Raw genomic sequence first — 25,313 nt, 5'->3', positions numbered from 1 at the left:
AGTTCTAAGAAGAATCAAATTTTGACTTTCAAAGAGAACATACCTTAAGGGACATTCAAGTCCTAACTCCTGCTAAGACATGGTCATTCGCTCCTTTGTAAATTTATCATAGAATTTGAAGATATTCTTCTAGTACCCCCTTGCTGTTTAAGGAAAAATAAGTTGAAATCTTAGTTCATTAAGATGATATGATTTCCTTATGGTTGTGAAGCAGATTGATATTAAAATCAGAGTGCTTTTAATAACTCTTTGCAAAATGGGAAGTTATTCATAATTTCTAATGCTTTATAATTGTAAGGGGACTCAGTGATCATGCAGTCTTACCACGATGTGATATATGGTATTTCCACATTTTTTTCTGTGCTAATAAACTCAGACAGAAATTCCAGGGGTTAGAGTTAGAGAAGAACTCACAGGTCATTTTTCAAAGGACCCTCATTTTACATACAAAGGCAAAAGGATCAGATAGGGGAAATGACTTGCTATAGGTTGCTCAGTTGGAACTATTTATCTGCACAAAGTATATATTAAATTTAATATCATCAAGTATACACACATACATATACATAAGTATATATACACACATATGTGAATATAGATGAATATACATATTATGGTGTGAATATTGAATTGAAACTGTGTATAAATCTGTCATAAGTAATCTAATTAAACAGATATCAGAGAAAAGATAAAGACTCACCTGAGCTATCCCAAATTTCCCTCCAAACAACTTTAAATAGTGTCTCAAAACAAATTCTGGAGCAACAGAAACCACAAAGGCACGGGGGTAAAACAATGTCCAGTCCCCAAAACTTGGAAGGTTAGCAGGAAAGGTCTGTTAAACAGGGTGAGTATGGAGCACAGTCAAGTGAAGGTTAGGCCACTATAGACTGCTCCTAGCAAAGCAGTAGCAAGTCAGGGGTGGGGCATGGGGATTTGACTGAATTGGCTGCAGCAGCAAATGATTCCAGAACTCTCAGCACACAGGCAGTAAGGGGGTGGGACAACTGTTCAGAAGGGGATTACAGAGATCCTTTTGCTAACACTGGGTGCAGGGATCTGTTGCATTGTTCATATTCATATCTGGTTCACAGTTATAGAGTGCAAAGTGTACAAGGGCATCAGAGCTTGAAGCCACAGGGGAACTGGGACCTGGACCCAGTTCCAGTGCAGAAAGAAGCTCATATGGTTACAAAAAAGGAAAGGACAGGAGAGTGGTAAAATACACCTTTTCTTAGACCATACCATCTTGGAAGAAATGAAAGCTTACAGACCCCAGAACTAGCTCTGAAAACAGTTACAAAAAAATCCTTTGGACAGTGACCCTCCCACCCAGAACCCAACTTTAATATAAAGTTAAAAGTCAAGAAAAACACTGGAAAAATGAACAAGCAACAGAAAAAAAAAGATCCTGACCTTAGAAAGTCATTATGGTAACAGGGAAGATCAAGACACAAACTTAGAAGAAGATTATGAAGTCAAAACACAATTATGTTTAAAGCTTCAAAAGAAATGTGAATTGGCCTCAGGCCAAAAATGAATTCTTGGAAGACCTCAAAAAGCATTTAAAAATCAAATAAGGGAAGTAGAGGAAAAATTGGGGAAATAAAAGCAAGAAAGTCATGGGAAAAAAAGGAGTAAACAACTTGGGTAAGAAACTTCAAATACATTGAAGAAAATAATACCTTAAAAAAGAATAGACTAAATGGTAAAAGAGGCACAAAAATGTGATAAAGAGAAACATTCCTTAAAAGCAGAATTGACCAAATGAAAAAGGAGGTAAATCAGTTCAATAAAGAAATTAATTCTTTAAAAATTAGAATTGAGCAAGTGGAAGCTAATGATTTGATGAGACATCAGAATGCATTAAAACAAAATCAAGACTGAAAAAAAATACTATATGTAACATAGCTCTTTGGAAAAACCCCTGAACTGGAAAATACATCCAAGAGAGATAAGCTAAGAATTATTGGAGTACCTGAAAGCCATGATAATTTTTTTAAAAAGCCTAGATATCATTTTTCAAGAAATTATCAAGAAAAAAATACCCCTATGTTCTAGAACCAGGGGGTGACATAGAAATGCAAAGAGGCGGATTGTGAAAGGCATTCCAAAATGAAAACTATTAGGAATATTATAGCCAAATTCTAGGGATCCCAGGTTAAAAAGAAAATCTTGCAAGAAACCAGAAAGAAACAATTCAAATGTTATGGAGTCACAGTCAGGATAAGACAAGGTCTGGCAGGTTCTACATTAAAGGAATAAGGGACTTGGAATATGATATTCCACAGAGCAAATAATTTAGGATTACAACCAAAAATAACCTCCCCAGTAAAATCACGTATAACTTTTCAGGGGAAAATATATTAAAAATTAAATATAGAACTTTCACACGTACCTGATAAAAAGGCTAGAGATGAATTGAAATTTTGACTCTCAATTGCAAAATCCAAAAGAAACATGAAAGGTAAACAAGGAAAATAAATCATAAAGGAATCAATAAATTTAAATTCTTTATATTCCTACATGGTAAAATGACACTTGTAATTTCTAAGAACATTATCATTATTGGGCAGTTAGAAGGAGTATACACAGACCTAGGGCATGGGCATGAGTTGAATATAATGAGATGATTATTAAAAAAGTACATGTAAGGGGTAAGAAAGAAAAATGCACTGAAAGAAGGAGAAATAGAGAGGTAGAATGGGGCAAATCATTTCACATAAAAAAGATGTAAAAGTTTTTACAGTAGAGGGGAAGATGGGGGTGATGGGACAAAGTTTGAACCTTACTCTCATCAGAACTGGCTCAAAGAGTCTTCTAACCCGCCTCGGTGGCAGGCGCAGGTGGAACAGCGGCAGCATGTCCCACAGGTTTTGGCTCCCAGGCATGGGTCTCTAGTCTTCCTGCCTCGAAAGAGAAGCAACAGGCACCTGAGAAAGGTGAACAGCTTCCCCAAAGATGACCTCAACAAGCCCATCCACCTGACAGCCTTCCTGGGCTATAAGGCTGGCATGACCCACATCGTGCAGAAGGTGGACAGGCCTGGCTCGAAGGTCAACAAGAAGGAAGTCGTCGAGGCCGTCACCATTGTGGAGATGCCCCTATGGTTATTGTAGGTATCATGGGCTACGGGCAGACCCCCCCGGGCCTGTGCAGGTTCAAAACCATCTTTGCTGAGCACATCAGTGGTGAGTGTAAGAGGCGATTCTATAACAACTGTCATAAGTCCAAGAAGAAGGCCTTCACTAATTACTGCAAGAAGTGGCAGGACGATGAGGACAAAAAAACATCTGGAGAAAGACTTCAGCAGCATGAAGAAGTACTGCCAAGTGATCCTCTTCATTGCCCACACCCAACACCTAGTGCCTGCTTCCTCTGAGGCAGAAGAAGTCCCACCTGATGGAGATGCAGGTGAATGGCGGCAGCCTGGCTGAGAAGCTGGACTGGGACCAGGAGAAGCTGGAACAGCAGGTGCCTGTGTCCACCATGTTTGGGCAGGACGAGATGATTCACGCCATTGGAGTGACCAAGGGAAAGGGCTACAAAGGTGTCACCAGCCGCTGGCACACAAAGAAACTGCCCCGAAAAACCCACCGAGACCAGAATAAGGTGGCTTGCATTGGAGCTTGGCATCCTGCCCATGTGGCCTTCTCTGTGGCTCGAGCTGGTCAGAAGGACTACCACCATCGCACTGAGATCAACAAGAAGATCTCCAAGATTGGCCAGGGCTAACAGATCAAGGATGGCAATCTGATCAAAAACAAAGCGGCCACCAATTATGATATGTCTGACATATCATACCCCCCCTCCAAAAAGCAAAAAATAAAAAAAAAGAGGACCAATGACATCAGGAAGGTAATGACTTAACTTGCAAGTGAATTGGATTTAAATGAGGCTGGGCTATCCTAAGTCATCAGTGTCTGTCCTCAACCCTCTGGGAGGATTCGTCCATTAAGATGAAGTGACCGATGACTTTGTCATGCTGAAAGGCTGTGTCATTGGGACCAAGAAGCGTGTCCTCACCCTGCGGAAGTCTCTGCTGGTACAGACCAAACGTATATGCCCTGGAGAAGATCGACTTGAAGTTCATCAACACCACCTCCAAATTTGGTCACGGTCGATTCCAAACCGTGGAAGAGAAGAAAGCTTTCATGGGACCACTCAAAAAAACCATGTCGCAAAAGAAGAAGTTGCCTAGTTTTTGCAGATCAATGTGGAGCTGATCGATTTGCAATAAATTTTTCAAAATTAAAAAAAAAGAATTGGCTCAAAGAGAGAAAAAAACTTATGCATTCAGTTGGGTACAGAAATCTCTTTTACCCTATGGGAAAGTAGTAGAGGTATGGGATAAGAGAAGACTGGGGGGAGTTAATAGAGAGGAAGGCAAATTATGGGAGGTGGTAGTTAAGTAAAACACTTTTGAAGATGGCCAGGGTGAGAGGAGAGAGCATAGGACAAATATGAAGTAAAACAGAATGGAGGGAAATATAATTAGTAATCATAACTGAAAAAATATATAATAAGTTTGTCTGATAAAGGCCTCATTTCCCAATGGAGAACTGAGTCAAATTTATAAAAATACAAGTCCTTCCCCATTTGATAAATTGTCAAAGGATATATACAGATTTTTGTTATTGTTGTTCGTTGTTTGCCCTTTGTTCTCAAAGAGGACCAATTGGAAGTGGCTAGGTGGCACAGTGAATAGGGCACCACAGTCAGGAGGACCTGAGTTCAAACCCCATCTCAGACATTTAACACTTTACTAGTCATATGACCTTGGGCAAGTCACATAACCCCAATTGCCCTGCCTTTCCCCCACCAAAAAGCAAAAAATAAAAAAAGAGGACCAATGACATCAGGAAGGTGAAGACTTAACTTGCAAGTGAATTGGATTTAAATGAGTCAGGGCTATCCTAAGTCATCAGTCTCTGTCCTCCAGAGTCACTGGAATTCAGTGGCAAGATATAGGTTAAGATAACTAGTAACAAGCCCCATACGTACAGGCAGTTTTGAGACAAAGTAATCAAAGTTATCCACGGTTATATAAAAAAGCTCTACATCACTATTGATTACTTTCTTATTTGTAGTCTATGTTTTCTATAAAAACATGACTAATATGGATACATTGCCTTATATGACTGAACAAGTATAATTTATAGCAAATTGTTTGCCCCTTCAAGGAAGTATGAAGGCTGGGAGAGAATTTGGACCTCAGAATTTTTTTTTTTGGAAAACCATAAAAATTGTTTCTACCTCTAATTGGAGAAAAATAAAATTTAATATTTTATGAATAAACAAAAATAATTTGATGGAATTCACTCGTGAGTCCATCTGTTTCTGGGAATTATTTTTAAGGGAGCTCATTGATGGTTTCTTCAATATCATTTTTCTTAGGGTGTTTTAAGTAATCTATCTCTATTTTTAATCTTGACAATTTATATTTTTGTAAATATTTATACATTTCACATATATTCCTAGATTTATTGGCATGTAACTGGGCAAAATTGTTCTTGCTTAGTGCTTTAATTTCATCTTTATTGGGAGTGAATTCATCCTACTCATTTTTTATATGAATAATTTGGGTTTTTTCTCCATTTTTTAATCAAATTAACAAATGGTTTATCTATATTAATGTTTCCCCTATAAAACCAGTTCTAAATTTTATTTATTAATTCAATGATTTTCTTACTTTCAATTTTATTTGTCTCTTTTGATTTTCTGAATTTCAATATGGGTGATTAATTGGGAATTTTTAATCTGTAAATTTTCTTGTTTGTTTTTTTTTTAAGTTTCAGTCCCAATTCATTGATATGCTCTTTTTCTACTTTATTGATGTAAGTATTTAGAGAGATAAATTTTCCCATAAGTACTTCTTTGGCTGTACCCCATAAATTTTGGTATGTTGTCTCATTGTTGTCATTCTCTTTTATGGAATTGCTTCTATCATAGAAGAATTCTATGGATTGCTTCTAAGATTTGTGCTTTGACTCAGTCACACATATTACTTAGGATTAGATTATTTAACTTTCAACTCATTTAAAATTTTTAATTTTGCTTTTCATATTTCTTTTATATTTTATATGATTCTGAGTTTTAAATTTTCCCCTTTCCCTCCACTCCTCCCTCCCCAAGAAAGCACACAATCTGATATAGGCTATTCATGTATAATTGCATTAAATATTTCCACATTAGTCATGTTGTGAAAGAAAAATCAGAACAAAAATGAAAAAAAATGAGAAAAAAGTATTCTTAAATCTGTATTCAAACTCCATGGTTGTTTTTCTGGACGTGGATAGCATTTTACGATCACGTCTTTTGGAATTATCTTAGATCATTGCATTACCAAGAAGGGTTAAGTCTATCAAAGGTGGTCATTACACAATGTTCCTGTTACTATGTACAGTGTTCTGCTGGCTCTGCTCATTTCACTCAGCAACAGTTCATGCAAGCCTTTCTAGGTTTCGTGGAAGTCTGCCTGTTCACCATTTCTTATACAACAATAGTATTCCATTACATTCATATACCACAACTTGTTCAGCTATTTCCCCATTGATAACCATCCCTTTAATTTGCATTTCTTGGCCACACCAGACAGAGCTGCTTTAAAGATTTTTGTACATGTGGGTACTTTTCCCATTTTTATGATCTCTTTGGGATACAGCCCTAAAAGTGGTATTACTGGGTCAAAGGGTATGTACAGTTTTATAGCTTTTTGGGAATAATTCTAAATTGTTCTCCAAAATGTTTGGATCAGTTCATAACTCCACCAAAAATGTGTTAGTGTTCCAATTTGTCCACATCTTCTCCAATATTTATAATGTTCCTGTTTTGTCATGTTAGCCAATCTTATAGGTATGATGTGGTACCTCAGAGCTGTTTTAATTTGCATTTCTGTAATACAGTGATTTAGAACATTTTTTTCATATGAATTGAAATACCTTTAATTTCTTCATCTTAAAAGTACCTTTTCTTTTCCTTTAACTGTTTATCAACTGGAGAATAACTTGTATTATTATAATTTTGACTCCCAACTCATTCTTAATCTGTTTCAATGATCCTTTACTGATTTAATTTGTATTATATTGTGATCTGAAAAGGATGTATTTAATATTTCTACCTTTCTGCATTTGTTTGTGAGAATTTCTGGTCTAATATATGCTAAGTTTTTGTACAGGTACAAGATACAGCTGAGAATGGGTACAATATTTTCTATTCTTATTGAATTTCTTCCAGGTATTTTTCTCATCTAACCTTTCTGTTGTTGTTGTTGTGGTGGTGGTGGTGGTTAGATTTATCTGTTTCTAAAAGGAGACAGCTGAGGTCCTCCATTAGTATGGTTTTGCTATTTCCTCCTGTATCTCATCAAACTTTATTTTTAAGGAGTCAGATGTTATGCCATTTAGTTCATTTATGTTCATTAATTTTATTCGTTTATTTTCTATGGTAAATTTTAGCAAAATATAATTTCCCTGCTTATCTATTTTTTTTTTGCTTTTTGTAGGGCAATTGTGGTTAATTGACTTGCCCAAGGTCACATGGCTAGTTTTTGTGTTGTGTCTCAGGCTAGATTTTAACTTGGGTCCTCCTGACTCCAGGGCCTCTGCTCTATTCACTGTGCCACCTAGCTGCCCCTCTGCTTATCTCTTTTAACATAATCTATTTTTGCTTTTGCTTTCAGCTGAAGAATAATAGATACTCCTCTAGCCTTCTACCTTTACTCTGTTTGAGTCTCAGTGCTCCAAGTGTTTCTTTGGTAAACAACATATTGTAATATTTTAGTTCCTATCCAGTTTGCTATTTGCTTCCATTTTATGGGTGTGCTCATCCCTTTTACATTAATGATTATGATAACTAACTATTTATTTCCCTCCATTTCTTTTCTCCCTCTATCCTTTTCTCTCTCTTTTTACCCTGTCCTTCCTTAACAGTGTTTTCCTTCTGACCCTCACCTCCTCTAATTTGCCCTCTCTTTTATCAGTTGCCCCTTTTTCTTATCTCCCTTCCCTGTTCCTAATTCTTAGTAGTGTAAGATAGATTTCTATGTCCAACTGAGTTTGTATGCTATTCACTCTTTGAGCCAATTCTGATGAGGAGACACAAGAACTAGTTGCTATCCTGGAACTATGAGCAGGTCCCCCACCCCTGTCAATGCTCCTCTTCTCCCTAGGACTTCAACCTGGAAACTGATGTGGCAATACAATAGATACCTGCTCTCAGTTCTAGCAAATTGTCTCCTATAAATAAATGCCTTTGGTTCATTTGTCTGACTCTTTAATTTCTGTGAGATAAAAGCTTGGAAAGTAATAGCTGCTTACTTTGGTACCCCTACAGCCTGCTACTGGCCATGCTCCATTTTATCCATGAAACAGACCTCTGCTGGCAACATTTCTTCATTGTTCCAGGTACACCCTCTCATTCACTATTAGTAGATATATGATTTAGATCAAAATTTCTGGAAAATATTTGGCTTATCGTAGAGAAGTGATCTTTTTTCCCCTTTAACCCAGATATTCTATTCTTATTCATATATATTAAATTGGTCACATAAAGCAATCACACACACATACACACACACGTGTGTGTATATTTATATTTATATATACCACATATGCCACACATATACCAAACAATTTATAGTACACACCTTCCCTTCTCTTTTTTAGGGGGTAGAGTGGCAAAGAACTATAAATACCTAGCTGTTCATGGACTGAAGAATAGCTAATAAAATAATTGAAAGATAGCATAATGGAATATTATTTCATTTCAATGAAGAAATAATATGGGGAAATCAGAAAAACCTGGGAATGCTTGTGTGAACTGATGCAAAATAATAAACAGAAGATAAAAGAATATATTCCATGGCTAAAATGATATAAATAAAATACTGTTGTTTTAAAATGTAAAATACATCAAGAAAGATAGATAAATTTTATTTTTCAGTGTCTAAATTTTACTGTTATGAGTTCTGTGACCTTTTGCAAGTCACTTCACTCATTTTTCTAAGTTTTCTCATCTCTAAAATGAGGGTATTATGGCATTTGATTCCCCAGGTTGTTTTGAGGATAAAACAAGATCCTATTTGTACCATATTTTGCAAAAACTTTAAAGAACTATAGAAACACCAGGAGGAAAACAAAGGCCGATAAATTTGTGACTATGAGTGATCCAACAATGATTAGAATCAGAGAAATTTGATAATATAAGGACTACTGAGTTCAAACCTGGAATTTTACATATGGAAGTTTTATTGGCTTTAAAGCCTAAAGTCAAACTGGTAGATTTGATAGAGCTTACAATAGAACCCAGCCTACTGGCTCTCAAGGCAGGATTCTTGTTATCTTGAGATGAATGATTCTTCTCTTAGGGAAATGAAATCAGTTGATATATGCTAGGGTCTATTAGAAAGGGCAGGATACAGATGATAATTTGGACTAGATAATTTCTAAGAAAATTACAACTCTGAAATTCTATGTTGTTCTGAAGATGACATAAAAATTAGTGCATATTTCTCCATATATCATAAGATGATAATTATATTAGTGTTTCTCAAAGTTACTCCAGGAGTGTTTCTATTGACAGTACAAATTGGCAAATCTTTTTATTTTATCAAATGCTTTATCAAATTATAGCTTACATCATTCATTTCCACAAAATTTTGAGCTACAAATTTTCTCCCCACTTTTCCCCTACTCACCACCCCAAAATGGCAATCCCACTGGATATCCTCTCCTCCAATCTGTTCTCTCCCATTTCTTCTCCCATACCTCCTCCAGCTTTCCAGTAGGGCATGGTGGATCTCCATGCCCCAGTGGCTGTATATCTTCTTTCCCATTTATATGTAAAATAATATAGATAATAGTATATGTATGTATATATATACACACACACACATATATATATATATACATATATGTGTGTACATATACATATATATATAATTTTTTAAAATTTGATTTTAAAACTTTGAATTCAATATTAATTCCCTTCCTCCCTTGTCACCCATCCTTACTGGGATGATAAGCAATTCAATATAGGTTGTACATGTGTAGCTATACAAGATGTTTCCATAGAAGATATATTGTAAAAGACTGAATATATTTCCCTCCCTCTTCTCCCATCTCCCACTTGTTCTATTCTCTACTTTGATCCTGTCCTTTTTCAAAAGTGGGTGCTCCAACTTCCCTCCTACCCCAGCTTGCCCTCCCTTCCATCATCCCCCTTATCATCCCTTTCATCCTTATTCTCCTGTAGGGTGAGATGCCATATTTAATGTGTATGTCATTCCCTCCATAAGCCAAATTCAATGAGAATAAGGTTGACCCATTCCCTTTTGATTGCCTGTTCTTGCTCTCCTTTGTAACCATTTTCCCTTATCTATTCTATAAGAAATAGTTTACCCCAATCTGTCTCTTCCTCTCTCCTCTCATTACATTCCTCTCTCACCTCTTAATTTCACATTTTAAGTATCATCTCTTCCCATTAAACTGGTCCTGTGCCCTCTATCTATGTATACCTCTACACATATATACACACATTCATATATGTATTCATATGCTCATATACCCTCCAATATAGACATATATGTCTGTGTACATTTCTATTTCCTTCCATTTTTCTCATACTGAGAAAAGTTTCATCAGTTACAATTATTGTTTTTCCATGTATGAATGTTAATAGTTCAACATTTATAAGTTCCTTATGATTTCTTTTCCCTGTTTACCATCTCATGCTTTTTTTGCTTCCTGTATATGAATGTTAAATTTTCTGTTCAATTCTGTTTTTTTCATCAAGAATGCTTGAAAGTCCTCGATTCCACTGAATGACCATATTTTTCCCAGAAACATGATACTCAGTTTTGCGATTCATGGTTTTAATCCCAGCTTCTTTGACCTCCGGAATATCATATTCCAAGCCCTTCAATCCCTCAGTGTAGAAGCTGCCACATCCTGTGTTATCCTGATTGTATTTCCACAGTATTCAAATTGTTTCTTCCTGGCTGCTTGTAATATTTTCTCCTTGATCTGGGAATTCCAGAACATGGCTATAATATTCCTAGGATTTTTCTTTTTGGGATCTTTTTCAGGTGTATTCTTTCAACCTCTATTTTTCCTTCTAGTTCTAAAACATCAGGACAATTTTCCTTGAGAATGCCTTGAAGGATGATTTCTAGGTTCTTTTTTTGATCGTGGCTTTCAGGAATCCATTAATTTTAAAAATATCTCTCCAGAATTTTTTTCCAGGTTAGTGGTTTTCTCAATGAAATATTTCACATTGCCTTCTATTTTTTCATTTGTTTGGATATTTAATAGTATTTTGATTTCTCATAAAGTCAATAGCTTCCATTTACTCCTATTTAATTCTGAAAGCATGATTCTCTTCAGTGAGCTTTTGAGATTCTTTTTCCATCTGGCAAATTTGGCTTTTTAAGGCATTCTTCTCCTCATTGCCTTTTTGAGCCTCTTTTGCCATGTGAGTTAGTCTATTTTTTAGGGTGTTATTTTCTTCAGTCAGGTTGTTGACTCTAATTTCATAATTTTCTGGCATCATTTTCATTTTATTCCCAATTTTTCCTCCACTTCTCTTATTTGGTTTCAAAAATTCTTTTTAACCTCCTCTATGGCCTGTAACCAGCTTGTATTTTTCTTGAAAGCTTTTGGTGCAGGAGTTCTGTATTCACTGTCTTCCTCCTGTTCAATGCTTTGATCCTTTTTGTCCCCAAACTAGGAGTCTAATGTCTGATTACTCTGTTTGCTTTGCTTCCCTTGTTCACTCATATGTCCACTCAATTACTTGACTTTTGGGCTTTTTGCCACAGTAGGATTCTGCTACCAGACAAGGGAGCTTCATACCAAACACTGCAGTTTTCTCAGCTTCCAAAGGTATTAGTTGGGTGCTCTCTCTGTAGTCTTCACACACTTTGGCTCATTGGTCACCCACCCCAGGACCCCCACCCTAGACCGCAATCCAAATCTAAACAGGTTAAAGCAAGAGCGAATACCCCTCATACTGGTTGCTTGGTCCCCCTACAGTTTGCAGGTCAGGAGCTGAAGCTGCCATGTGGCAGCTGCTGCAGGGCCAGCACCTCAGTGGTTTCTGCCTCCAAGGGATAAAGGCCAACCATACTCCCAGCTACTGGATCCCAAATTCCACACTGCACTGACTTCTCACTGTGTCCTTGGCATCTATGGGTTGATAATGCTGGAAATTGCCACAGTTGCTTGTGATTTGAAGTCCCTCCAGCTGGCAGCTGATCAGGCCCACCCTGGGGCTAAAAACTCCAGATACTGCAGGGCTGTGCTTGGTTTCCAGAGCGCTGGCTAGCTGCTCCCTGCCAGCCTGCCAGGCTGTCCTCAGCAGAAGGTTAGCTTCTCTGTGTCATTTTGTGGGTTCTGTAGCTCCAAGGTTTGTTCAGAGTCACCTTTTACATGAATTGGTGGTGGTGGGAGCCAGAGCCCAGCTGAAGTCCTGTTTCTATTCCTGCCATCTTGACTTGGTCCACAAATTGGCACATCTTAACTGTGCAAATAAGATGAGCAAATATTATTACTCTTTTGTTTTATTCTTAAATCACTTTAATTTAAATTTTGCCACTGGCTGAGTTTTAATCCCTTCAGTTAAATTCCATAGAATTATATTTAAATAAATGAGAAATTATAAAAATATACCCTATCTCCCCTCATATTTCCATTCTTAGTAGGGAAAAAAAGTATTATTTCTCCTCTCAAAAATTAATACTAATTCTGTGCCTTAGGTACCATTTCTTTCTGAAAGGTGAGAACCTTTGTCTTGCCATTTATTTGCTTACCCAGAATTTCTATCATATTCTGTGTTCTCATTTCTGCCTTCCAGTATTATAAATTCTCCCCTATCTTTTACTGAAATTGATTTGGCAATTTTCTTCCTCTAACAGATAAAGTTGGTTGTAGATTACCCTCAGTCCAATCTGTCCTGCACATCACTGCTAGATTTGTTTTCCTTAAATGCTGCTAAAATTATGACACATCATATAAAAAAATAAGTAAATAACACTATATGATGAGTTTCAGGAATATTACTAAGGGAGTGGTTATGATTAAGGTCAGCTGCTATTCATCATCCAAGTTTGAAAAAAATGTGAAAAATTTAACTAAAAAAGAAAAAGTGATTACCCCTAAGACTGGTCACTTTGTCCCCCTACAGTCTGCAGGACAGGAGCTGAAGCTGCCATGTGGCAGCCGCTGCACTCCCAACTACTGGATCCCAAAGTCCACACTGCACTGACCTCTTATTATAGAAATCTTCACTAGGAAAATTTCAAAGAAAAATTGGCAGAAAATTATTAAAATGTGAATCAAAAGCAGAGTTTAATACAATGAAAACAATACTATGGATAAGGAAATTGAGGATAAATCTCCAGTAGAGATGTGAAATTTGCCTAGAAATACCATAAACAGATGGCAAAAGCAATCAGTCAAGAAGTATTGATTCAGCATTTACAATGTGCCAAGAACTGTAAAGTGCTATGAATATAATTATAAGAGGAACTTATAATTTCCCTCAGAGAGCTTCTATTCTAATGAGGGAAGACAACACATAAAAATAACCTGAAAGTTCAAGGAGATAGATAGAAGTGGAGGAAATGATATTCCAAGAAACAGCCTGGAGAGAAATAGATTGATAGAATCCATAGAACACTACTAGAGCCACATTTAACTCACTCAAGAATAAAAGAATTAAACTGCAGAGGGTCAATGTTGAATTGAAAAATCATATAAGCATTTAGGAGTTAGAAATTCAAGCACTGAGAATGTAAAATCTCAGCAGTGTAAGATTACTCAATGAACAAGGATTAAAATATGGGACAGAAATTTGATATTCAGGAAAGCAATAAGAATGTTTTGCATATCAAAATGGTCAATTCTCTATGACAGCACAGACTTCCATGACAAAAAGGAAAAGATGTTTTCTTTTACACTGCAATTAGATATTTATAGTCTTGCCCTGTTAACACCAGGAATCAATAAACTGGAGTATTAGTACCCTCAAATTTTGTTAGCCCCATTGTTGTGTGTTTGGTTGTAGGGGTTTGTAGTGGTTTGAAAATTGTTAGCACACAAAAACTGGAAAATGTGGAGAAAGCAACCACTACCCTAAAGGTATCTCACATGTTTCATTTTTCTTTTCATAAAAAAATTAGGTCCCACTTTGATGTACATTACTAATGCATTCCTTCTATTTCTACTGATTCCAGAGTAGTGTTTTCCTGACTGCTAAAGATAAGATATGGTATTTCATCCTTCTTATCTCTGCTTAGGATGCAGAAATTTGTTAACTATAAGAATTCATTGGTTAGTTATATGAAGAGAGGTCAATTTACCAGGTACAAGTTGGAACAGGTTTGTTAGATAGCTGTTTGAAAAGATCTATGGATCTTATTAGCCAAAAAACTGATCATTAGGACTCCATATCACAGAAAACAACAAAACAAACCAATACAAATAAAAACAAATTTTCTAATAAATTAGAGTTATCTACAAGTGGAATGAGTTACCTTGAGTGATGATGGGTTTCTCCTCACCGAAGGCCCTCAAACAAAGCTAGATAACAACTTCTCAAGAGTAGATTACTCCTATGTCCCCCCAAAGATGATATTCTGTGATTTTCCTCTTCTAACAGAAAAAAAAATGTGAATTCTTTGTCCCCAAGAAATTCTTCTGAGGGTTAACTTGAAAATAATTTTTATTTTCAAACCTACTTAATTTAAAATAGATGATTTGTATTTTGTTATTCTTTTACTGAAATGGTGATAGGTACAAGATTTTTGGAGAGTAAACTATCAACATGCAATGACAACATCATTCAAGATAAGACAGTTTAATGCAACAATCCCATAAACAGCTATAAGTAGTATACAGAGTGCTGAGATGATTTTGAAGTAAGGAACACAGGTTCTTATCTTGCCTCAGCCACATATGAGCTGTGTGATGCAGGCATGTCATATAATTTCTATAAAATTCAGTTTACACATCTGTAACATGGAATAACTGCAGCAATAGCACATAGTTTATAGGGTTTCTATATAAGTGAAAAGTTTCACAATCTCAAGGTGTGTCTCACGGCCACCATCTGTCCAAATTGGAATTTAACAAAAGGGTAAATTGAGGCAGATCTCAGTGCAAGATAACATTTATTAGCAGAGATAGGTTATCTGCTAATAGAGAGGTCAATAGTTTGCCTCCATTTATGCCAAAGACCCCAAGAAAGAGAACATTTCCTCTTATATAGGTTTTGAGGAGTATAGAACAAGAACAACAAAAAACAGGATTGATAATATCATGGAATTAAAGGCAATATGTGTGATTATAAACTGAGATCCAGGGAACAATATGACTAGTTGGAAGCTTGACAGTGGAGGCTAGCAATCCCTATCCACTTCCTTTTCTCATTAGGGTAATAAGTGCCCATTGTTTGAATTCAGGTGGAATATAATAGCCCAGACTTTTGGACATCACACCAGACATCCTTGAAAGATAGATTCGACTTCCAGGCACCAAGATGGTGGCAGTAAAACACTGTTACTTTCCCATATTCACTTCCATAAAATAAGAAAATAGTGTCCCAGAACAAATTCTGGAGCAACAGAGCCAGAGGAAAGACAGATTGGAGCAGTCTTTTAGCCCAGGAGATCTGGAGGATCTGTAATAAAAGTCTGCTTCACTCAGGTAAAAGGGAACACAGTCTAGGACAGGAAGCATTCCAGCAAATCAGCAGCAGTCTCCACCTCAGAAAATCAGCAAGTAATTCTGAGGCCCAGTGTGGTAAAGCAAGCAAACACCATGACCAGGACCCTCCCTCCCATGTTCCTTAGCATAGCCATGGGGTCTTGCAGACTTCAGCTAAGAGGACAAACACATGCTTCAATGACATCCAGGGCAGTACAGCATCTTCTGGTTGCCAGACCTTCAGGTGCTTCCGTGCAGCTCAGGGCAAACAGGTATCCTTCAGCGGTAAGACCTCCATGCTCTTTAGTTTAGACCTGGAGAATTGCAGAAAAATCCCACCTGGGCTCAGCACACACCTGACACCACCATTAGGACTCCAGCTCAGCACCATGTAAGCTGCTAGACCTCTACAGCCTCTAGCTTCCAGCACCTGAGGCTCTAGCACAAAAAGTTAGTGAACAGGACCCTAGCTCCCAGAAAAAAAAGGGTAGGACATTGCATTTTTTCAGCAGGAAAGATCAACTTAACAGACACAAAATAGGCCAAAAAAGATGAGCAAGAAGCAAAAAGAACATTGATGATAGAATGTTACAATTTTGACAGGGAAAATCAAAACACAAACTCAAAAGAGGATAGTATTGTCAATAACCCAACAACTGAAATCTCAAAGAGGAATATGACCTCTTCTCAAGGTCAAAAAACCTTCTTGAATTAGCTCAAGATGGATTTTTAAAGACATATAAGAGAGGGAAAAGAAAAAAAAATTGGGAAAAGAAATGAGATGTATGCAAGTGAGCATCAGCAGCCTGGAAAAGGAATGATAAAAATTGAGTGAAGAAAAAAAATCCTTAAAAAATACAAATGACCAAACAGAAAAAAAATCCACTTACAAAAATAACTCCTTAAAAAACAGAATTGGTCAAATGGAAAATGAGGTACAAATGCTAATTGAAGAAAAGAATTCCTTAAAAATTAGAATTAAACAAGTAGAAATTAATGTCTTTATGACACATAAAGAATCAGTCAAATAAAATTGAAAGAATGAAAAAATAGAAGAAAATATAAAATACCTCTTTGGAAAACTAATATGGATCAAACAATCAAGAGAGATAATTTAAAAATTATTGGACTACCTGAAAGCCATGATCAAGAAAAGATCCTGGACAACATCTTTCAAGAAATTGTGGGAAAAAAACTGCTCTGATATCCTAGAAGAAGAGGGTAAAATAGTCATTTAAAGAATCCATCAATCATCTCCTTAAAGAAATCCCAAAATGAAAACTCCAGTGAATATTGTTGCCAATTTCCATAATTATCAGGTCAAAGAGAAAATAATGGATGCAGTCAGAAAGACAGAATTTAAGTCTCATGGAGCCAAAATCAAGACTGTGTGGGATTTAGCAAATTCTATATTAAGTATTGCAGGGTTAGGGAAATGATATTCTGGAAAGCAAAGGTGTTTGGGTTACAATCAAGGATCAGCTACCCAACAAAATTGAGCATAATCTTTAAAAGGAAAAAAAATAGTCAATCAAAACACTATATGAAATAATAAACAACTCTACCAAAGTTGCAGGATATAAAATAAATCTACATAAACTGAAAAACAGCAAAGAGAGAAAAAATCCATTTAAAATAACTGTGGACAAGATAAAACATTTAGTAGTCTACTTGTCAAGACAAACTCATGAACAATATGAACATAATTACAAAACCCTTTTCACACAAATAAAGTCATCAGATGTAAATAATTTGAAAAAATATCAGTTGCTCATAGTTAGGTTGAGCTAGTATAATAAAAATGACTATTCTACCTAAATTCAGTGCCTTACAAATCAAATTAACAAAAAAATAATCTTATTGAGTTAGGAAAAAAATAACAAAATTCATCTAGGAGATCAATAGGTAAACATTTTAAAGGGAATTAATGAAAAGAAATTCAAGGGAAGGTGACCTAGCTGTACCAAATTCAAAACTGTATTATAAAACATCAATCATCAAAACTATTTGGTATGGGCTAAGAAACAGAGTGGTAGATCAGTGAAATAGTTTAGGTACATAAGACATAGTAGTCAATAACTTTAGTAATCTATTATTTGGTAAACTCAGAGACTTCTACTTCTGTAATAAGAACTCACTATTTGACAAAAACTACTGGGAAAGCTGAAAAATGGTATGGCAGAAACTATACATACATTGTCTATCAAAATATGCCAAAGTGGGTACATGGTTTAAACATAAAGGGTGATATCATAAGCAAAGTGTGAGAGCAAGAAATAGTTTACCTGTCAAATCTATGGAGAATGGAAGAACTTATAACCAATCAAAAGATAGAGAACATTATGAAATGCAAAGCGGATAATTTGATTATATTTTGTTAAAAAAAAATTATTGTGAGTGGAGTCGAGATGGTTAAGTAAAAGTAGAAATGTGCCTGAGCCCCCACTCTAATCACTTCCAATACATGTTAAAAATGACTCTAAATAATTTTAAGCACTACAGAATCCACAAAGTGACAGAGAGAAACAAATCTCTCATGCTGAAGGGAGCCTGGACAGGTAGACAGGGAGGATCTATGACATCAGGTTGGGAGTTGAGCACAGTCCTGCATGAGTCATGTCAGCCCAGACTTGTGGCCCAGACCTCCCAAAGAAGACTTCAGGAGAGTGAATCACTGGCAGCTGTGGCAGTTTTCATATTTCTCAATCCATAGAGGCCAAAGAGAAAGTAAAAGTTAAGTAGGGAGTTTCTTTGGAACTGGGAGAGAGAAGAGCCCTTTCCAGTCACTGTCCCCTGGGCGGGAGGTGGTGGTGGCATGGCACCTGCAGTTGCTGCCATGTGGCTGCCTCTGGAGCTCCTAGTCTACAGTTCATAGAGGGACCAAATGACCATTCAGAGGGTAATTGCTCTTGCTCTGACCTGCTTGGATCTGGGTCATAGTCTTGGGTGGGGGTACTGGGGTGAGGAATGATAATGTGCCAGAGCTTGTGATGGCTGTAGTGAGGACACCCTCCTCATAGCTCTGACAACAGCTCTGACAACAACTGGGAAAACGCCAGAATTTGGGACATAGCTCTCTCCACTCGGGAAGCAGAATTCTACTATGGCAAAGAGCTCAAAAGTCAAGTAATTGAATGGCAACATGAGGAAAAAAAAGGAAGTAAAATCAGATCATAGAATCTTTTGGGGGTGGACATAAAGGATCCAAACATGGAACTAGAAGAAGACAACAAAGTCAAAACTCCCGCATCAAAAGCTTCCAAGAAAAATGTGAAATGGTCACAGTCCATGGAGGAGTTCAACAAAAGGAATCTTAAAGCCAAGTAGGAGAAGTGGAGGAAAAACTGGGAAGAGAAATGGGAATGATGCAAGAAAATCATGAAAAGTGAGTAAATAGCCTGACTGAAGAAAATAACACCCTAAAAAATAGACTAACTCAATTGTCAAAAGAGGCCCAAAAAGCTTAAAAAGTCAAAATGTTCAGATGGAAAAGAAATTTCAAAAACTCACTGAAGAGAATAATTCCTTCAAACTTAGATTGGAGCAGGTGGTAAGGCCTGGATATTTCAGCACACAGCAGTCCACATGAGGCCTAGATGATGTGGAGGCACCACATCAACCACCAACCACAAAGTCCATTACCAGGCCTATCATCACAGGGCTGGGATTGCACAGAGCTGAGGAAGAGACAAATGCAGGGCCCACAGAAGTGGCAGCAGCTGCTCCTGGGGCTATCAATCCAAAGCCTGGAAATTTAAAAGACACCTATCTGAACATCCAGGGACTAGTATCAAAAATGAAAAGGGAGAAAATCTGTAATTCAAAATCTTGTGAAAATGAAAGTTGATAACTAAAAATAAATAAATAAATTGGAGAAAATAATTGGAGAGTATTTGAGAACTATTCCCAAAAGGCTAAAAAGTGTGCATCCACTTTGACCCACCAATTTCATTACTAGATCTGTATCCTAAAGAGATGATAAAAAGGAAAAGGACCTACATATGTAAAAAAAAAAACACAACATTTCTAGCAGGTCTTTTTGTTGTGGTAAATAATTGGAAATTGAGGGGATGATCATTAATTGGGGTACGGCTGAACAAGTTATGGCATATTAATGTAATGGAAAACCTTTGTTCCATAAGAATTGATAAGGAAGTGGATTTCAGGAAGAAAAAACCAATAGAAAGACATATGAACTGACGCTGAGTGAAATGAGTAGAATTAGGAAAACATTGTACACAGTGACCATAAAATTGCATAATCAGCAGTTTTGATAGAGTTAACTCTTCTTAGCAATACAATGATCTAAGACAATTCCAAAAGAATCATGATGAACAATGCTATCCTTATCCAGAGAAAGGACAATGGAATCTGAAGGAAAATGGAAGGATACTATTTTCTCTTTCTTTTCTTTTCCTTTCTTATGTTTTTTTCCCTTTTTATTTTTTCTTTTACAACTTGACTAATGTAGAAATATGTTTAATATTATAGTACATGTATAACCAACATCGGCTTGCTTACCATCTTGGGGAGAGGGTAAGGGAGCGAGGGAGGTAAAAAAAAATTTTTTTTTGGAACTCAAAAGCTTGTAAAAGTGAATGTTGAAGAATATCTTTACATGTAAATAGCAAAAATGTATGCTATTATATGGGGGGCAGGGTGGGGAACAAGATAACTTGGTGGAGTAACGATATCAGACCTGACTCCTGAAGCCTAGCAAAAGTTCTTGAGGCAAAAAAGGTTGAATTTTTTTTAAAAGAAATTGGGGTTAAGTAACTTGCTCAAGGTTACACAGCCAGTTATTTTGTGTGGGTGGTAAGTATCTGAGGCAGCAACCGATCCCAGGTCTCCTGACTCCAGGGCTAGTGCTCTTACTAACTGCACCACTTGGCCACCCCAAAAGATAGAATTTTTAAATTAAAACAATTGTAAGCCAGCTGAACTCTGAACTAAATTCAGAGACAAGGAACTATGACAGTTACTTTCAGGACAGGAGCAGTTACAGGACAAAGGTACTTAATTGTAAACAGGATCAATAAGCAAATGATAACAGGATAAATCTCAATCTTTTAAGGTGCTATATAACTACTAGTCATCATCATCATGATTTTTTAAAATTTTCTTCTCTAATTACACCTCTTCCATATTTTCCTGTTTTGCTTAAAAGTACCAATATCATTCCAGTCAATGAAGGTCTTAACCTCAGTCAGTTTTTACTTTTCAATCTTATTCATCTCCCAAATCCATTTTTTTTATTGTGTTCATTGGCGATCAGTACATCTCACTTGTATTATTAAGGCCTCTTAATTAAAACACCAACTTGCAGTCTCTCTCCCCTTGAAACCAATTTAAAATTTCTCAAGGTCTGCTCTTGTTCCTTCATCTGTCCAGTAATATTCAGTAGATCCCTATTGCCTGTAGGATAAAATTCCAAATTTTAAATTTCAAATTCCAAAGGCTGATATTTAAATTATTTTAATCTGTTCCTCTCGTTCCTTCTCAGATTTATTTCACAAAACTGCCCCTCAAGTTACATGTAAAATTAATCTACTTTCTGCTACCCTAACTGGGCACTCCTCTCTCTCTTATATACCTCTCCTCTTCTCCTACACCAACTTCTGGAATTTGTTCCTTCTATATATTCAACTGTTAGTGTCCCTAGCATTCCTTGAGCTTTAAATCTGACACTATCTTTTTCTGGAATTGTTTTCTGATCCTTTTAACTGTTTATGTCCTCCCCTTTCTTTTTTTTTCAAATGATTAAGTATGAACTGCACAAATGCAATAGAGGGGTGACATGTTTACATATTATATCCCATCAGGAAAATATCAGTTCTTTGATGGCTTGGAATGTTTTCTTTTGTTTTTTCTTCTTTTTAACTTTGGAACCCAGAATACCTAGTAAAATACTTTATGTATCATAGGTGCTTGATGAAAATATATAAATTGGGTCTAAATATCTATAATTTAGGGTACTCAAATGGCACAATAGATAGAGGTAGAGGTCTGGAGTCAGGAATATTTATCTTCATGAGTTCAAAGCTGGCTTCAGACACTAGCTTTATGACAGTGAGCAATCACTTAACTCTGTTTGCCTCAGTTTCCCCACCTTTAAAATAAGTTGGAGAAGGAAATGGCAAACCAGTCTAATATCTTTGCCAAGAAACCCTAAATGACATTACAAAAAGTTGGACATGAGTGAAATGATTGAACAATAACAAAAACGAGAACCTCTCCCAGCATAATAAGCTATATCTATCTAAAACCAAGAGCACACATTGTCTATAACTTGAAGCCTTCCAAGCAAGAATATCCATTATCACAACTATTATCTAATATTGGATTAGAAATGATAGCTATAGCAATAAGACAAGAAAAATAAATTAAAGGAATAAAAAAGGTAATGAGCAAACAAAACTATCACTCTTTGTAGATAAGATGATGGTATACATAGAGAACCCTAGAAAACCAACTTAAAAACTACTTGAAACAATCAACAACTTTAGCAAATTTGCAGGATATAAAATAAAGTCACATAAATCACCAGTATTTCTTTATACTGCCAACAAAAGCATGTATGAAAAGACAAAGAAATTCCATTAAAAATAACTATGGATGATATAACAAACTTACAAGTCTACCTGCCAGGATAAAGCTAGGTACTTACTACAATTACATTTTTTTTCACACAAATAAAGAAAATTGGAGAAATTATCATTGCTAATAGGCAGGCTAAGGTAATATTATTTTAAAAAATGACAATTCTACCCAAATTGATTTACTTATTCAATTCCATACTAATCAAACTACCAAAGATTAATACATAGACCTAAGAAAAATAAAATAATATAATCTGGAAGAAAAAGTCAAGAATATTGAGGGAATCAATGGGGGGGGTGGCAAGAGAGCAAAGTCATCACAGCATTACCAAATTTCAAACTATATTACAAAGTAGTAAATGTAAAGTCAATATAGTACTGGCTAAGAAACAGAGTGGTGGACCAGGGAAATAGCTTATGTACACATTACACAGCAGGGAATGAATATAACAATCTAGCTTTTTACAAGCCAAAGATCCAGAATTTGGGGGTAAGAATTCAGTATTTGAAAAAAAAATGCTTGGAAAACTGGAAAGCAGTTTAGAAAGAATTAGGCATAAAACAATATTTCAATAAATATATATATATATAATATATATGTATATGTATATATATGAAAGTAAGGTCAAAAGATAAAAATTGTTTAGAAATAAAGGATTATTTCATAAGGAAATTATGGGACTACTGGGGGAAAATATTTCTTGACATATCTATGGATAAGGGAAAAATTTGTAAACAAGAAAGAGAGAGAGAGGATCATGGGGAGTAAAATGGATAATCTTGATTGCATGCAATTAAAAGTTTTTGAACAAACAAAATTAATGCAGCCAAAATTAAGAGGAAAGTAAAAAGTGGGTGAAAAAATATAGCAAGTTTCTCTGATAAAAGTCTCATTTTTCAATTACTGAGCCTAATTTATTTAAAACCTTGGGCAAGTTACTTAACCCCAATTGACCTCCAAAAGGCAAAAAAAGGAACCATTCCCCAATTAATAAATGACCAAAGCATATGAACAGACAGTTTTCAGAAGAAGAAAGACAGACTATCAATTTTCACATTGAAATGCTCCAAATCACTATCGGAGAAAACAACTCTGAAAAATCACTTCACAAATTCTAAATTGGCTAACATGGCAGAAAAAAAGGTGAAGTTGTGAATTGATCCAACCATTCTGGAGAGCAATTTGGAATTATACCCAAAGGACTTTAAGACTGTACATACCTTCTGATCCAGTGATAACACTACTAAGTCTGTATCCCAACAAAATTAAAGGGGAAAATGACTTATTTTTACAAAAAAAAAATATAACAGCTTTTTTGTGGTGACAAAGACTTGGAAATTAAGGGGATGCTCATTAAGTGGGGATTGGCTGAACAAATTAAGGTATATTATGAAGTAATACTATTATGTTATAAGAAATGAAGGACAAGATGCTTTCTAAAAAACCTGAGAAGCCTACTATGAACAGATACTAAGTGAGTAGAACAAGGTGAATATTGTACAAGTCACAGTGCTATTGTAAGGATGATTTCATTGTGAAGGACAATGATCCAAGACATTTCCAAAGGTCCCATAATGAAAAATGCTATCCAACTCCAGAGAGAGAACTGATTAACACTGAGTTCAGATTGAAGTATACTTTTTAAACTTTATTTTTGTTGTTATTGTTGTTGTATGTATGTATATGTTTTCTTTTACAACCTGGCTAAAACAGAATTATGCTTTCCATGATGTCACATGTATAATTGATATGATATTTCTTACCTTCTTCAGGTGTGCAGGAAGGATGAGAGGGAAAAAGAGAGTTTCAACCTCAATTTTTAAAAATGAATGTTAAATTTCTAAAAATGCAACTGGGAAATATTTAATGAATAACAAATATGTATTAAAATAATAAAGAAATTACAAAAATAGGAAAACATATTCATTGATAAAGATTGATTCTGTTTGGTCTCAGAAGTACAGAACTAACAGAAATGAGCATAAATTGCAGCGATACAGATTTTGACTTTTAGTCTGCCAAACATATACTGGATTCTTCATCACTAAATTTCTTCAGTCAGTGATTTGATGGTTATTTGTCTGGACAACTTTAATGGGTTTCCTATTCAAGTAAATGTTGGATAAGATAATCTCAGAAATGTTTTGCAAATATGTGGTTCTCTTCATATTTTCCTTCAACTTGTCTAGGTTGCTTTATGTTTTTTTTTCCTTTTTCCATTGCTTCATTTATATCACTGACTCTTTTTTTAATGGCTTCCATATGAATGTTATGGTTTTAAAAGTGAATACAAGTTAGAAAAAGTGTGCTTCCCCCTCCCCACTTTGGTCTCTACATCAGTATTTTATACAAGGTCAATAACAAGCTTCAGTGTTTTTTACAATTACCAGGAGGATGGGATTTGTTATTGTGTTCAGATAAATGTGCTGATGTTCCTATTATTTATGGAATGAGATAAAATTCATGCAGCCTTTGGAAACAAAAGGCAGGTATGGGTTTTATATCTATATTTTTGATGAGTTCTCTTATAGACATTGCATAATCCATAGCTCAGTGACTAGCTAATGTAAATTTTGGGTGCAGTAAAGCTGTCAATGTTGAGTATTTTTTATGACTTACATTTATGCAAGCTTGGAACAAACATCTTACTTTGGCAACTTGTCTATGTATAGTTGGTAGACTGGAAATGGCTCGCTCTAACTTTCTTAAGTTACATGATTAATGAAGACAGACTGCATACCATAAGTATTGCTAGACTGATTTATCATGGCTCTAAGTGAAAGAATGTCCCTCAATGATAAAAAATAGTTGGAAATTATTTTAAATTTGAAAATTTGAAAATTTACTGTTGATGGCAGTAGGGAGACCAAAGATAAATAATTTCTTATACTGGCAAGCCTCTAATAAAATTTTTCTTATGTAGCATTTGTTTTGTCCAGGTCTGTGATTTCACTAGTGGGGGAAATTTTTGCACTGGTACACACCCCTACACATCCATAATTAACCATT

The 25,313-nt window shown here is 35.7% G+C and overlaps 1 pseudogene; it reads left to right on the top strand.

Moving 5' to 3' along the window:
* Positions 1-2,877: 2,877 nt before the first annotated feature.
* On the top strand, positions 2,878-4,226 carry LOC138158359 (large ribosomal subunit protein uL3-like; annotated as a pseudogene).
* The last annotated feature ends 21,087 nt before the right edge of the window (positions 4,227-25,313 follow it).

Source organism: Petaurus breviceps, unplaced genomic scaffold (genome assembly GCF_028583685.1).
Source record: "Petaurus breviceps papuanus isolate PSGF00001 unplaced genomic scaffold, PetGlider_PUasm1.0 174, whole genome shotgun sequence".
Taxonomy (NCBI): domain Eukaryota; kingdom Metazoa; phylum Chordata; class Mammalia; order Diprotodontia; family Petauridae; genus Petaurus; species Petaurus breviceps.
This window is presented reverse-complemented; position numbering and strand designations above follow the sequence as displayed.